The sequence below is a fragment of the Coptis chinensis genome, chromosome 2 (genome assembly GCF_015680905.1).
Source record: "Coptis chinensis isolate HL-2020 chromosome 2, ASM1568090v1, whole genome shotgun sequence".
Lineage (NCBI taxonomy): Eukaryota > Viridiplantae > Streptophyta > Magnoliopsida > Ranunculales > Ranunculaceae > Coptis > Coptis chinensis.
In genome coordinates this window covers 52,088,814-52,096,943 of record NC_141457.1, presented here as the reverse complement: position 1 = coordinate 52,096,943, position 8,130 = coordinate 52,088,814, and the positions used below count along the sequence as shown (strand labels likewise).

The following is an 8,130-nucleotide window of genomic DNA, read 5'->3' as shown; positions in this document are numbered from 1 at the left end:
ATGGTTGAGACACGACATGGTAATACCTTGGACTGTAGTGAACACTCCATCTGAGATGTCGAGTCTGATTGAATCGGTTGTTGCGAGGCTATGCGAGAATAACCATCGTTCAGGGAGATCCTTTTGCTAAAAGCCGCAATAAGGAGTTTGGTACTCTTGGTGGGCAGCGATTTCATCGGTTTGGGAATGCGATTCTGTGGAATCTTGGATTCAAAGTTGTGAAAATGTTTTTGGCGTATCACGGCTACTTGAGGTTGAAGCGAGGAGTTACTCACCAACTTGATGACGCTGCTAGGTTTTGGTGGCGAGCTCTCACTCCTAGTCCGGACACTAGAACTTTGACTTGGGAAGACTTCAAGATTAGATTTGAGAGTAAGTTCATTCCCGAGGCAAGAAAGAGCGGTTGGCTCAACAGTTCTCGAGTTGACTCAAGGCGGAAGTCCGTGGATCGGGGTATGTGACCAAGTTTAATGAGTTATCGAGGTTTGCTCCCTATCTTGTGGATCTTGACAAGAAGAAAACCAAAAGTTCATACGTGGGTTAGAGAGTCACTTGTCCGGCAAGTTGATTCCTTTTGATGGGGACACTTTTGATCGCGTGTGTTGGACTTGGCCTTGAGATATGAGGAGCGAGAATGCAGCCCTAAGAGAGTCGAGGGGAAGAGGAAGTTTGGTGAGATACGGTTGTTGGTCCTAGGCCTTTTGAGAAAAGGCCGGTGAATCGGTTTAGGCCTTATGATGTACCTCGAGAGGGTTCCGTTTGAGACCATCATCCCGGGGTTTCGGGGAGGATTTCATCGGCCAGGTGTATTCCGACCCCGGGGAGGATTTCATCGTGAGGTGGTTATAGGCCACCGGGCAGATGGAGGCTTTAGACCTCGGGGAATCGATGGTGAGGCGGGGTCCCCAGTTTTTGGTCGAGCTCCGCTCTTCCGTATCGACCGGCATTACTTTTTTTACCCGCACCGGCTGATCAATGCTCGAGAACCATAGTTCTGTTGAAAGGGCTTCTTGGGGAGTGTAAGCAGTGGGGCATTTATCTCGTTATTGCCCTACCAAGCAGGGTAATCAGCAGAACCGAGCACCAGCACCAGCCACTCGTGCTAGAGCCTATGCAGCTATGCCAGGACCTGGGAATGTTGAAGGTACCTTTAGTTCATCTCAGTTTACATTCAGAGTTTTGTTTGATTCGGGTGCTTCACATTCCTTTATATCTCGTCAGTATGTTGAGAAAGAAAGTTTTAAAACTACCCTTTTACCTAAGCCTTTGTGTGTTGAGACACCGTTAGGAGGTTCTGTTACCTTGTATGACGAGTGCAAAGGTTTTAAGTTATGTTTCTTAGAACGTGTCTTTATGGTAGACCTGATCGTTTTGGGGTTTGAGGGTTTCCATTTCATACTTGGTATGGACTGGTTGACACGTTATCATGTTACCTTGGATTGTGCGAGGAGGGGGAGGTTATAGTGAATACACCTGGCATGCCGAGGTTGATTCACACCTGTGTTAGTAAGGAGGACTCAGTGATGTCTAGCTTCCTGTGCTCTATAGAGATACCCACGAGGGATATCAGTGATGTGGAAGTAGTGAGAGACTTCGAAGATGTTTTTCAGGAGATTCGGGGTTGCCACCCAAGAGGGAGGTGGAGTTCAGTATAGACTTGTTCGGGGACTGCACGGTTTCAGCCAAAGTAAACTACTGAGGTTGGCACCTAAGCTATTGGGCCGAAATGAAAGTGCAAGTCGAGGAATTACTCAAGAAAGGGTAAAGAGTTTAATGTTTAGTGATTTTGTTTTTGGCTTAACCATATCTTTTTGAGTATATGGGTTTGAATCTTTAAGGTGTGTATGACCGGGTTCATACGACCGAGCAACTCACCATGGGGGTGCGCTGCTATCTTTGTTTCAAGAAGGATGGTACTTTGAGGATGTGTATTGACTTCGAGGGGATTTGAATCGGTGACTATAAAAAAATAAGTATCCGCTTCCTAGGATTGATGACTTGTTGGATCGGTTGAAAGGGGCTAAGATATTTTGAAGTTTGATTTAAGGATTTGGTTATTACGGATGGGAGTTGAAGAGAAGAGTATTCCCTTGACTGCATTTAGAACTTCGGTATGGGTTGTATGAGTTTTCGTGATGCCTTTTGGGTTGACGAATGCACTGCATTCTTTATGGACTGATGAATCGTATATTCAGCCCTATTTGGATAAATTTGTGATTGTTTTCATTGATGATATTTTAGTGTATTCACAAAACACGAAAAGAACATAAGATGCATTTGAAGACGATGATCACGAGGCGTTAGGGAACATAAGTTGTATGCTAAGTTTAGCAAGTGCCATTTTTGGGAAGAAGAAATTCGTTTCTTGGGACATGTGGTATCTAGTGAAGGGATTGCTGTAGACCCTGAAAAGGTTGCTGCAGTGAAAGAATGGAAACAACCAACCACTGTTACAGAGATTAGAAGTTTCTTGGGGTTAGCTGGATATTATCGGAGATTTATTGAGAAGTTCTCACTTATTGCAGCTCCGCTCACCAAGTTAACTAGGAAAGATGTGAAGTTTATGTGGACTAATGATTGTGGAGAAAGCTTTCCTAGAATTGAACAGAGGTTGACTCTGACTCAATTCTAGTAATTCGACTAGAGCGGAAAGTTAGTGGTTTTTACAGATGCTAGTGGAACTGGTTTGGGTTGTGTGTTAATGCAAGACCAGAAGGTGGTGTCGTATGCTTCACGACAGTTGAAGATACATGAGAGACGTTATCCTACTCATGACCTGGAGTTAGCGGCAGTGGTTTTTGCTTTGAAGGTGTGGAGACATTATTTATATGGTGAGAAGTTCGAGCTTTACACAGATCACAAGAGTTTGAAGTATCTGTATTCACAGAAGGAGTTGAATATGAGACAGCAGAGATGGATGGAGTTCATAAGTAGTTATGACTTCGAGATTCAGTATCACCCAGGCAAGGGCAATGTAGTTGCGGATGCACTTAGTCGATTGCCTGGTGTTTTGACCACTCTTATGGTGCAAGAGTGGAAGAGTTTAGAGACTATAGCAGCTTATGATGTCCGGACTACACCATATACAGATGAGGGGTATATATGCAGTTTGGAGGTCAGGCCGGTGATTTTCAGTAGAGTGATTGCCATGCAACACAGAGACCGATTTCTTTTGAGTCGGTTGGATGATCTGGTCATTGATATTTTAGATGATTGTCCGTCCGATTAGGCGTGGATTCGATGGAGGATTGAGATTCCATGAGAGATTATGTGTACCCGGATGATGATGCAGAGTTAAAGAAGGAAATATTATATGAAGCTCATCGTTCTCGGTTTACAATTCATCCTGGAGGAACGAAGATGTACCAAGACTTGAAGAGGACCTTTTGGTGGGAAGGAATGAAAAGAGATGTCGGAGAATATATTTCTCAGTGTTTAACTTGTCGGTGAGGTTAAAAGAGCATCAGAGGCCTTCTGGATTATTGCAGCCATTAGAGATACCCATGTGGAAATGGGAGCACATTTCTATGGATTTCATTGATGGTTTGCCTAAGTCTCGGAGAGGTAATGAATCTATTTGGGTTATTGTTGATCGTCTAACGAAATCTGCTCATTTCATTCCTATTGACGTGCGTAGAAATACAGATAAGTTAGTTTCCTTGTACATTCGGGAAGTGGTCAGGTTACATGGGATTCCAGTGAGTATTGTTTCGGATCGAGATCCTTTGTTCACTTAGAGTTTTGGAAGAGTTTTCGCCGTGCTATGGGCACTAGTTTGGCGATGAGTACTGCTTATCATCCTCGACCGATGGACCAGACGGAGAGGGTGAATCAGATATTAGAAGATATGTTACGCTCTTGTGTAATGGATTTTGGTGGAGGATGGGAGGAGCATTTACCTTTGGTGGAGTTTGCATATAATAAGGTTTCGGTCGAGCATCGGTATGGCACCCTTTGAGGCTTTATATGGGCGTCCATGTCGATCACCTGCTTGTTGGGCAGATGTGGGAGACCGAGTATTGCTTGGGCCTGAGATAGTGAGAGAGACATCTGAGCAGATTAAAGTCATTAGAGAAAGGATTAAGACAGCACAGAGTAGGCAGAAAAGTTATGCAGATTTGAAGAGGAAACGGGTAGAGTTTTCTGTAGGCGATTTTGTGTTTTTGAAGGTTTCCCCTATGAGAGGAGTTATGAGGTTTGGCATGAAAGGAAAGTTGAGTCCACGATATATTGGACCATATGAGATAGTAGCCTCCGTTGGTAGTTTGGCGTACCGTCTTGCCTTGCCGCCTAACTTGGCGATGATTCATGATGTATTCCACGTGTCTATGCTACGGAAATGTGTGAAAGATCCTACTGAGGTTGTCCAGCCAGCAGAGCTAGAGTTGAACGATGATGTAACTTTTACAGTGAGGCCTATCATGATAGTAGATAGGGATGTGAAACACCTTAGGAGGAGGATTGTAAACTTGGTAAAAGTGCAGTGGAGTGAAAGGGAAAATGACGTGACCTGGGAACTTGAAGATAAGATAAGGCAGATGCACCCTGAACTCTTCTCTGACACTCTACCTTGAATCTCGGGACGAGATCCTTTTAAGGTGTGTATATTATAACACCCCGTCTTTTTAATTGCATTTTTCCTATAATAATATAAATATTAATAATAATAATAATGTAAATAGAATACAGAAATAGGATATCCAGTTGTTAGAAAAAAAAAAGCCCGTAAGTAAGTAGATAGGATAAAAGCCCGTAAGTAAGTAGATCGGTTTAAAACCGGGTTTTCGGAGAGGTTTGAAAAACTAGAAAATAAGGGTTTCTCACGTAGAGTTTGGAGGAAAGAAAAAAAAAAAAAAGGTGAGAGTTTTACTGAGAGAAAAAAAGGGGTTTGAACAAGAAAGATCGTTGTCGACTTCAGGCTTTGGAGGTTTTCGATTTCGGGATTTTGAGGGCCATTCGATTTTAACGGTGAGTAGTCATACTATATCATATTTTTATTGTTTTCGATTTAAACCCACCGGTAATGCCGTTCTTTCTCAAATTTATATTTTTGTCAACTCTGTAAATGGTTAGCCACCATTTTGAACCCCGCTGAGAGAAATTTGGACGACTTTTGGCCTTTAGCTTGCCGAAGTCCGGACTAGAAATTTGGGCCGATGGCGTCGCCGCCATCAGCATCTCAAACCGTTCCTTGTCTTTTTTCTTTTGTATGGTTTTAATTTGTATTGTTGAATTGTTACTGTGAATGTTAGTGATGATGTTTGGTTGTGATAGTGAAGGGATGATGATTGAATTGGTGTTTGGGTTGATGGGGTGAGGGAAGCCTTGGAAACTTGACCATAATGGCGTTCGACCAAGACCTCAAATCAACCTGCGTTTTTCTTGTTTGATCAGTGTTTTGGTTGGGTTTTGTTGAGAATTTGTTGTTGGGTTGAGATGGAGGTGTTGGTGGTGGATTGGGTGTTGGAGAGTGGATCATTGGAGCTTTCTGAGAGAGCTTTAATGGCGTCGGTCGATTTTTTTTTTTAGTATAATGAGAATCATGTTTTGTTGGTATGGGTAGGTGGGGTTTTTTTGAGGAACCAAACCCGGGGTTTGTTTTACTTGATGGGTGGCGGTGGTGGCTGTGGTGGTGGTCGGTGGTGGAGGAAGTTTGGTTTGAAGAAGGAGATGAACAAGATTACCAAAAAACGATTTTGGGCTTGGGCCAAAATCGTGGGCTATTCTCTTTTGGTTTTGGATTTTAAAATTTGACTTTTTAGACTATGGGCCTTAGGATTTGGGCTTTTGGGTTTTGGAGTTTAGGCGGGTTGACCAGAGTTGATTTGTTGACTTTGACCCGAGTTGATTTGTTGACTTTGACCAGGGGTTGACTTTGACGAGTTGACCGAAAATTTGACTTTTCCTAAAATTATGATTGGTCTATTAGAATAAGTCTAGGACTATTAGCATGTTTGATTTAGGCTAGGACCTTTATAAATATACTTGTATGCGTGTATTTCTTGCTTGGTGATTTTTCAGTCTTTTGAGATACACAACGTTATGACACTTATATATTCATGAAATTAATAACGCGTAAACCAAAAATATTTGAATCAAGATTTTCCTACGTTCTCTGAAATAATCTATGAAATAAAATACAATAATGCGTAAACAAAAATTACCGCATCCTTTTAGAACTCTCCACGCCTCAAGTTTTAGAATTGAGTTTATGACTGATGAAGTCATATGTAGGTGGGCATTTATTGAATGTGCCATAAATGGCCCGTTAGTGTTATATAAGGGTATTCATTGAATGTGCCATGAATGACCAGATTGTAGTTGACTGCCCTAAAGAGGAACTAAGGTATTCGCCTTGCGGGTTAGTTGTATTCCTTGAATGTACGGGAATGTAGGATTGGGTATTCCTTGAATGTGGCAGGAATGACCCAGGGCATTCATTGAATGTGCCATGAATGGCCCATTAGTGATATGATAGGTATTCATTGAATGTGCCATGAATGACCTGAGTTTTTGTGCCCAAAGAGGCTGTGAAATATGTGTATGAAAGCCCAGAGATGGCTATGATATTGTGGTATTCGGTGGGAGAGAGGCACACAGGAATGTGTGATTTGGCAAATGTGTGGAGTGCAAATCGTGGAGTAGGTACTAAAGGGTGGGTGTATAAGATAAAGTAATTGATTAATTGATAAGAGAAATGGATTTGTTTATCTGTAGCGTGCTTGGGTTTACCTTTGAATACATATAGAATATCTACATCTGTTATATATACAAGTTCTAACTTTCTTTTGCAGGAGGGTAGGACTTAATAATATTTTGTGCAGGGACGCGGTCCTACCCTTATACAGCAGCGGATAACGGTAAGTTGAAATTCAATTATTTAGATATTAAAAAGGAGTTATTAGAATAAGTTAATGAGATGGAAGTTAATAAAATGGAAGTTTTGCTTGGGAAGAAACTATGCCGTTTGAGATGACGGAACTACTTGTCTTCCAAGCTGAGAATGATTAGGTTATGATAGAATTTAAAGTGTTAGTTGGATAAGAAAAGTTTAAAATGTTTATATGTGTTTAGTCTACTCATACCAGCAAATTCAAATTTGCTGACCCATGTTTGCTTTGTTTTGGCAACGTGGGTGTGTTCTTGGGAACATAGGTGGAAGGCAGTGGAACCGCGGCGTGTGATTGTGATTCGTGCCTGGAGCGGTCTGATAGTTTTCTTTTAGGTTTGATTTCTTTGTTGGAAGAATGTAATAACGTATTTTGCCTTTTTCATGGCATGAGAACATGGTAGTGATGAATTTTATTTGGAGAGTTGTTTGATGTTTTATTTGGAAGGATGTAATCTTAATAAAGAGATTTTGGATAATTATTGGGATTATTTTATTTAAAGTTGTTTCTTTTATGACATGGATATTAGGGTTTGTATATGTAGTATTCTCCGTCATAGTCTGGGTTTTTAAACAAGTGAACCTAGTGATGTTTGAGATAATTATATTTCAAATATTCACTTTGTTATTGTTTAGAAATTCGGGCTGTGACACACGACATGCCACGGCCTCACCACATGAAACAACTAATTAATTGCACAAGTCTCAGCGAAGTGATTTGGTATATTCAAGAGCCATTGTATGCATATACTCAAGTTGTTGTCCAGCTCCCCATACAAGTATGATGTAGTCCTCCCATTTAATAATCAATGATGCCTAACGTACATACTCACGTAATTTTGAACATATGAATACAATCTACTCACTACACAAACCATGCATCAACACAATGCCATGTGATCCCGGCGCACTAAACATCCAGCCTATACACATAAAGACTATAGTTATCATGGTCAAACAAGAGTTAGTCAGGGTTACTATATGAGGAGTGGATTCAAAGATCAGATTAAGTGAGGGTGTTTTACTCCAAGCACATTCAAGAGATGAGAACCTTTATGCATGTTTGCCAAAAGTCTCACCGATAGACCAAATTAAAGTTTTCAAGGTAAGTTTCTTTGGAACAAATTGTAGTCTTCATTGTTGGTACTTTTTTTTTAAGCATTATATTAGCATATTGAATATCTTCTCCTCTTCACTTTGAAGGGAGCAATATACATAATGTAGCATGAGAATTGGACGAA

The 8,130-nt window shown here is 41.1% G+C and overlaps 1 long non-coding RNA gene across 1 annotated transcript; it reads left to right on the top strand.

Annotated features, from left to right (window-relative positions):
* Nucleotides 1–1,026: 1,026 nt before the first annotated feature.
* Nucleotides 1,027–7,413, top strand: LOC147516508 (uncharacterized). Its single transcript, XR_015213691.1, has 2 exons — nt 1,027–1,144; nt 7,156–7,413. It is a non-coding gene; the product is annotated as an uncharacterized LOC147516508 (long non-coding RNA).
* The last annotated feature ends 717 nt before the right edge of the window (nt 7,414–8,130 follow it).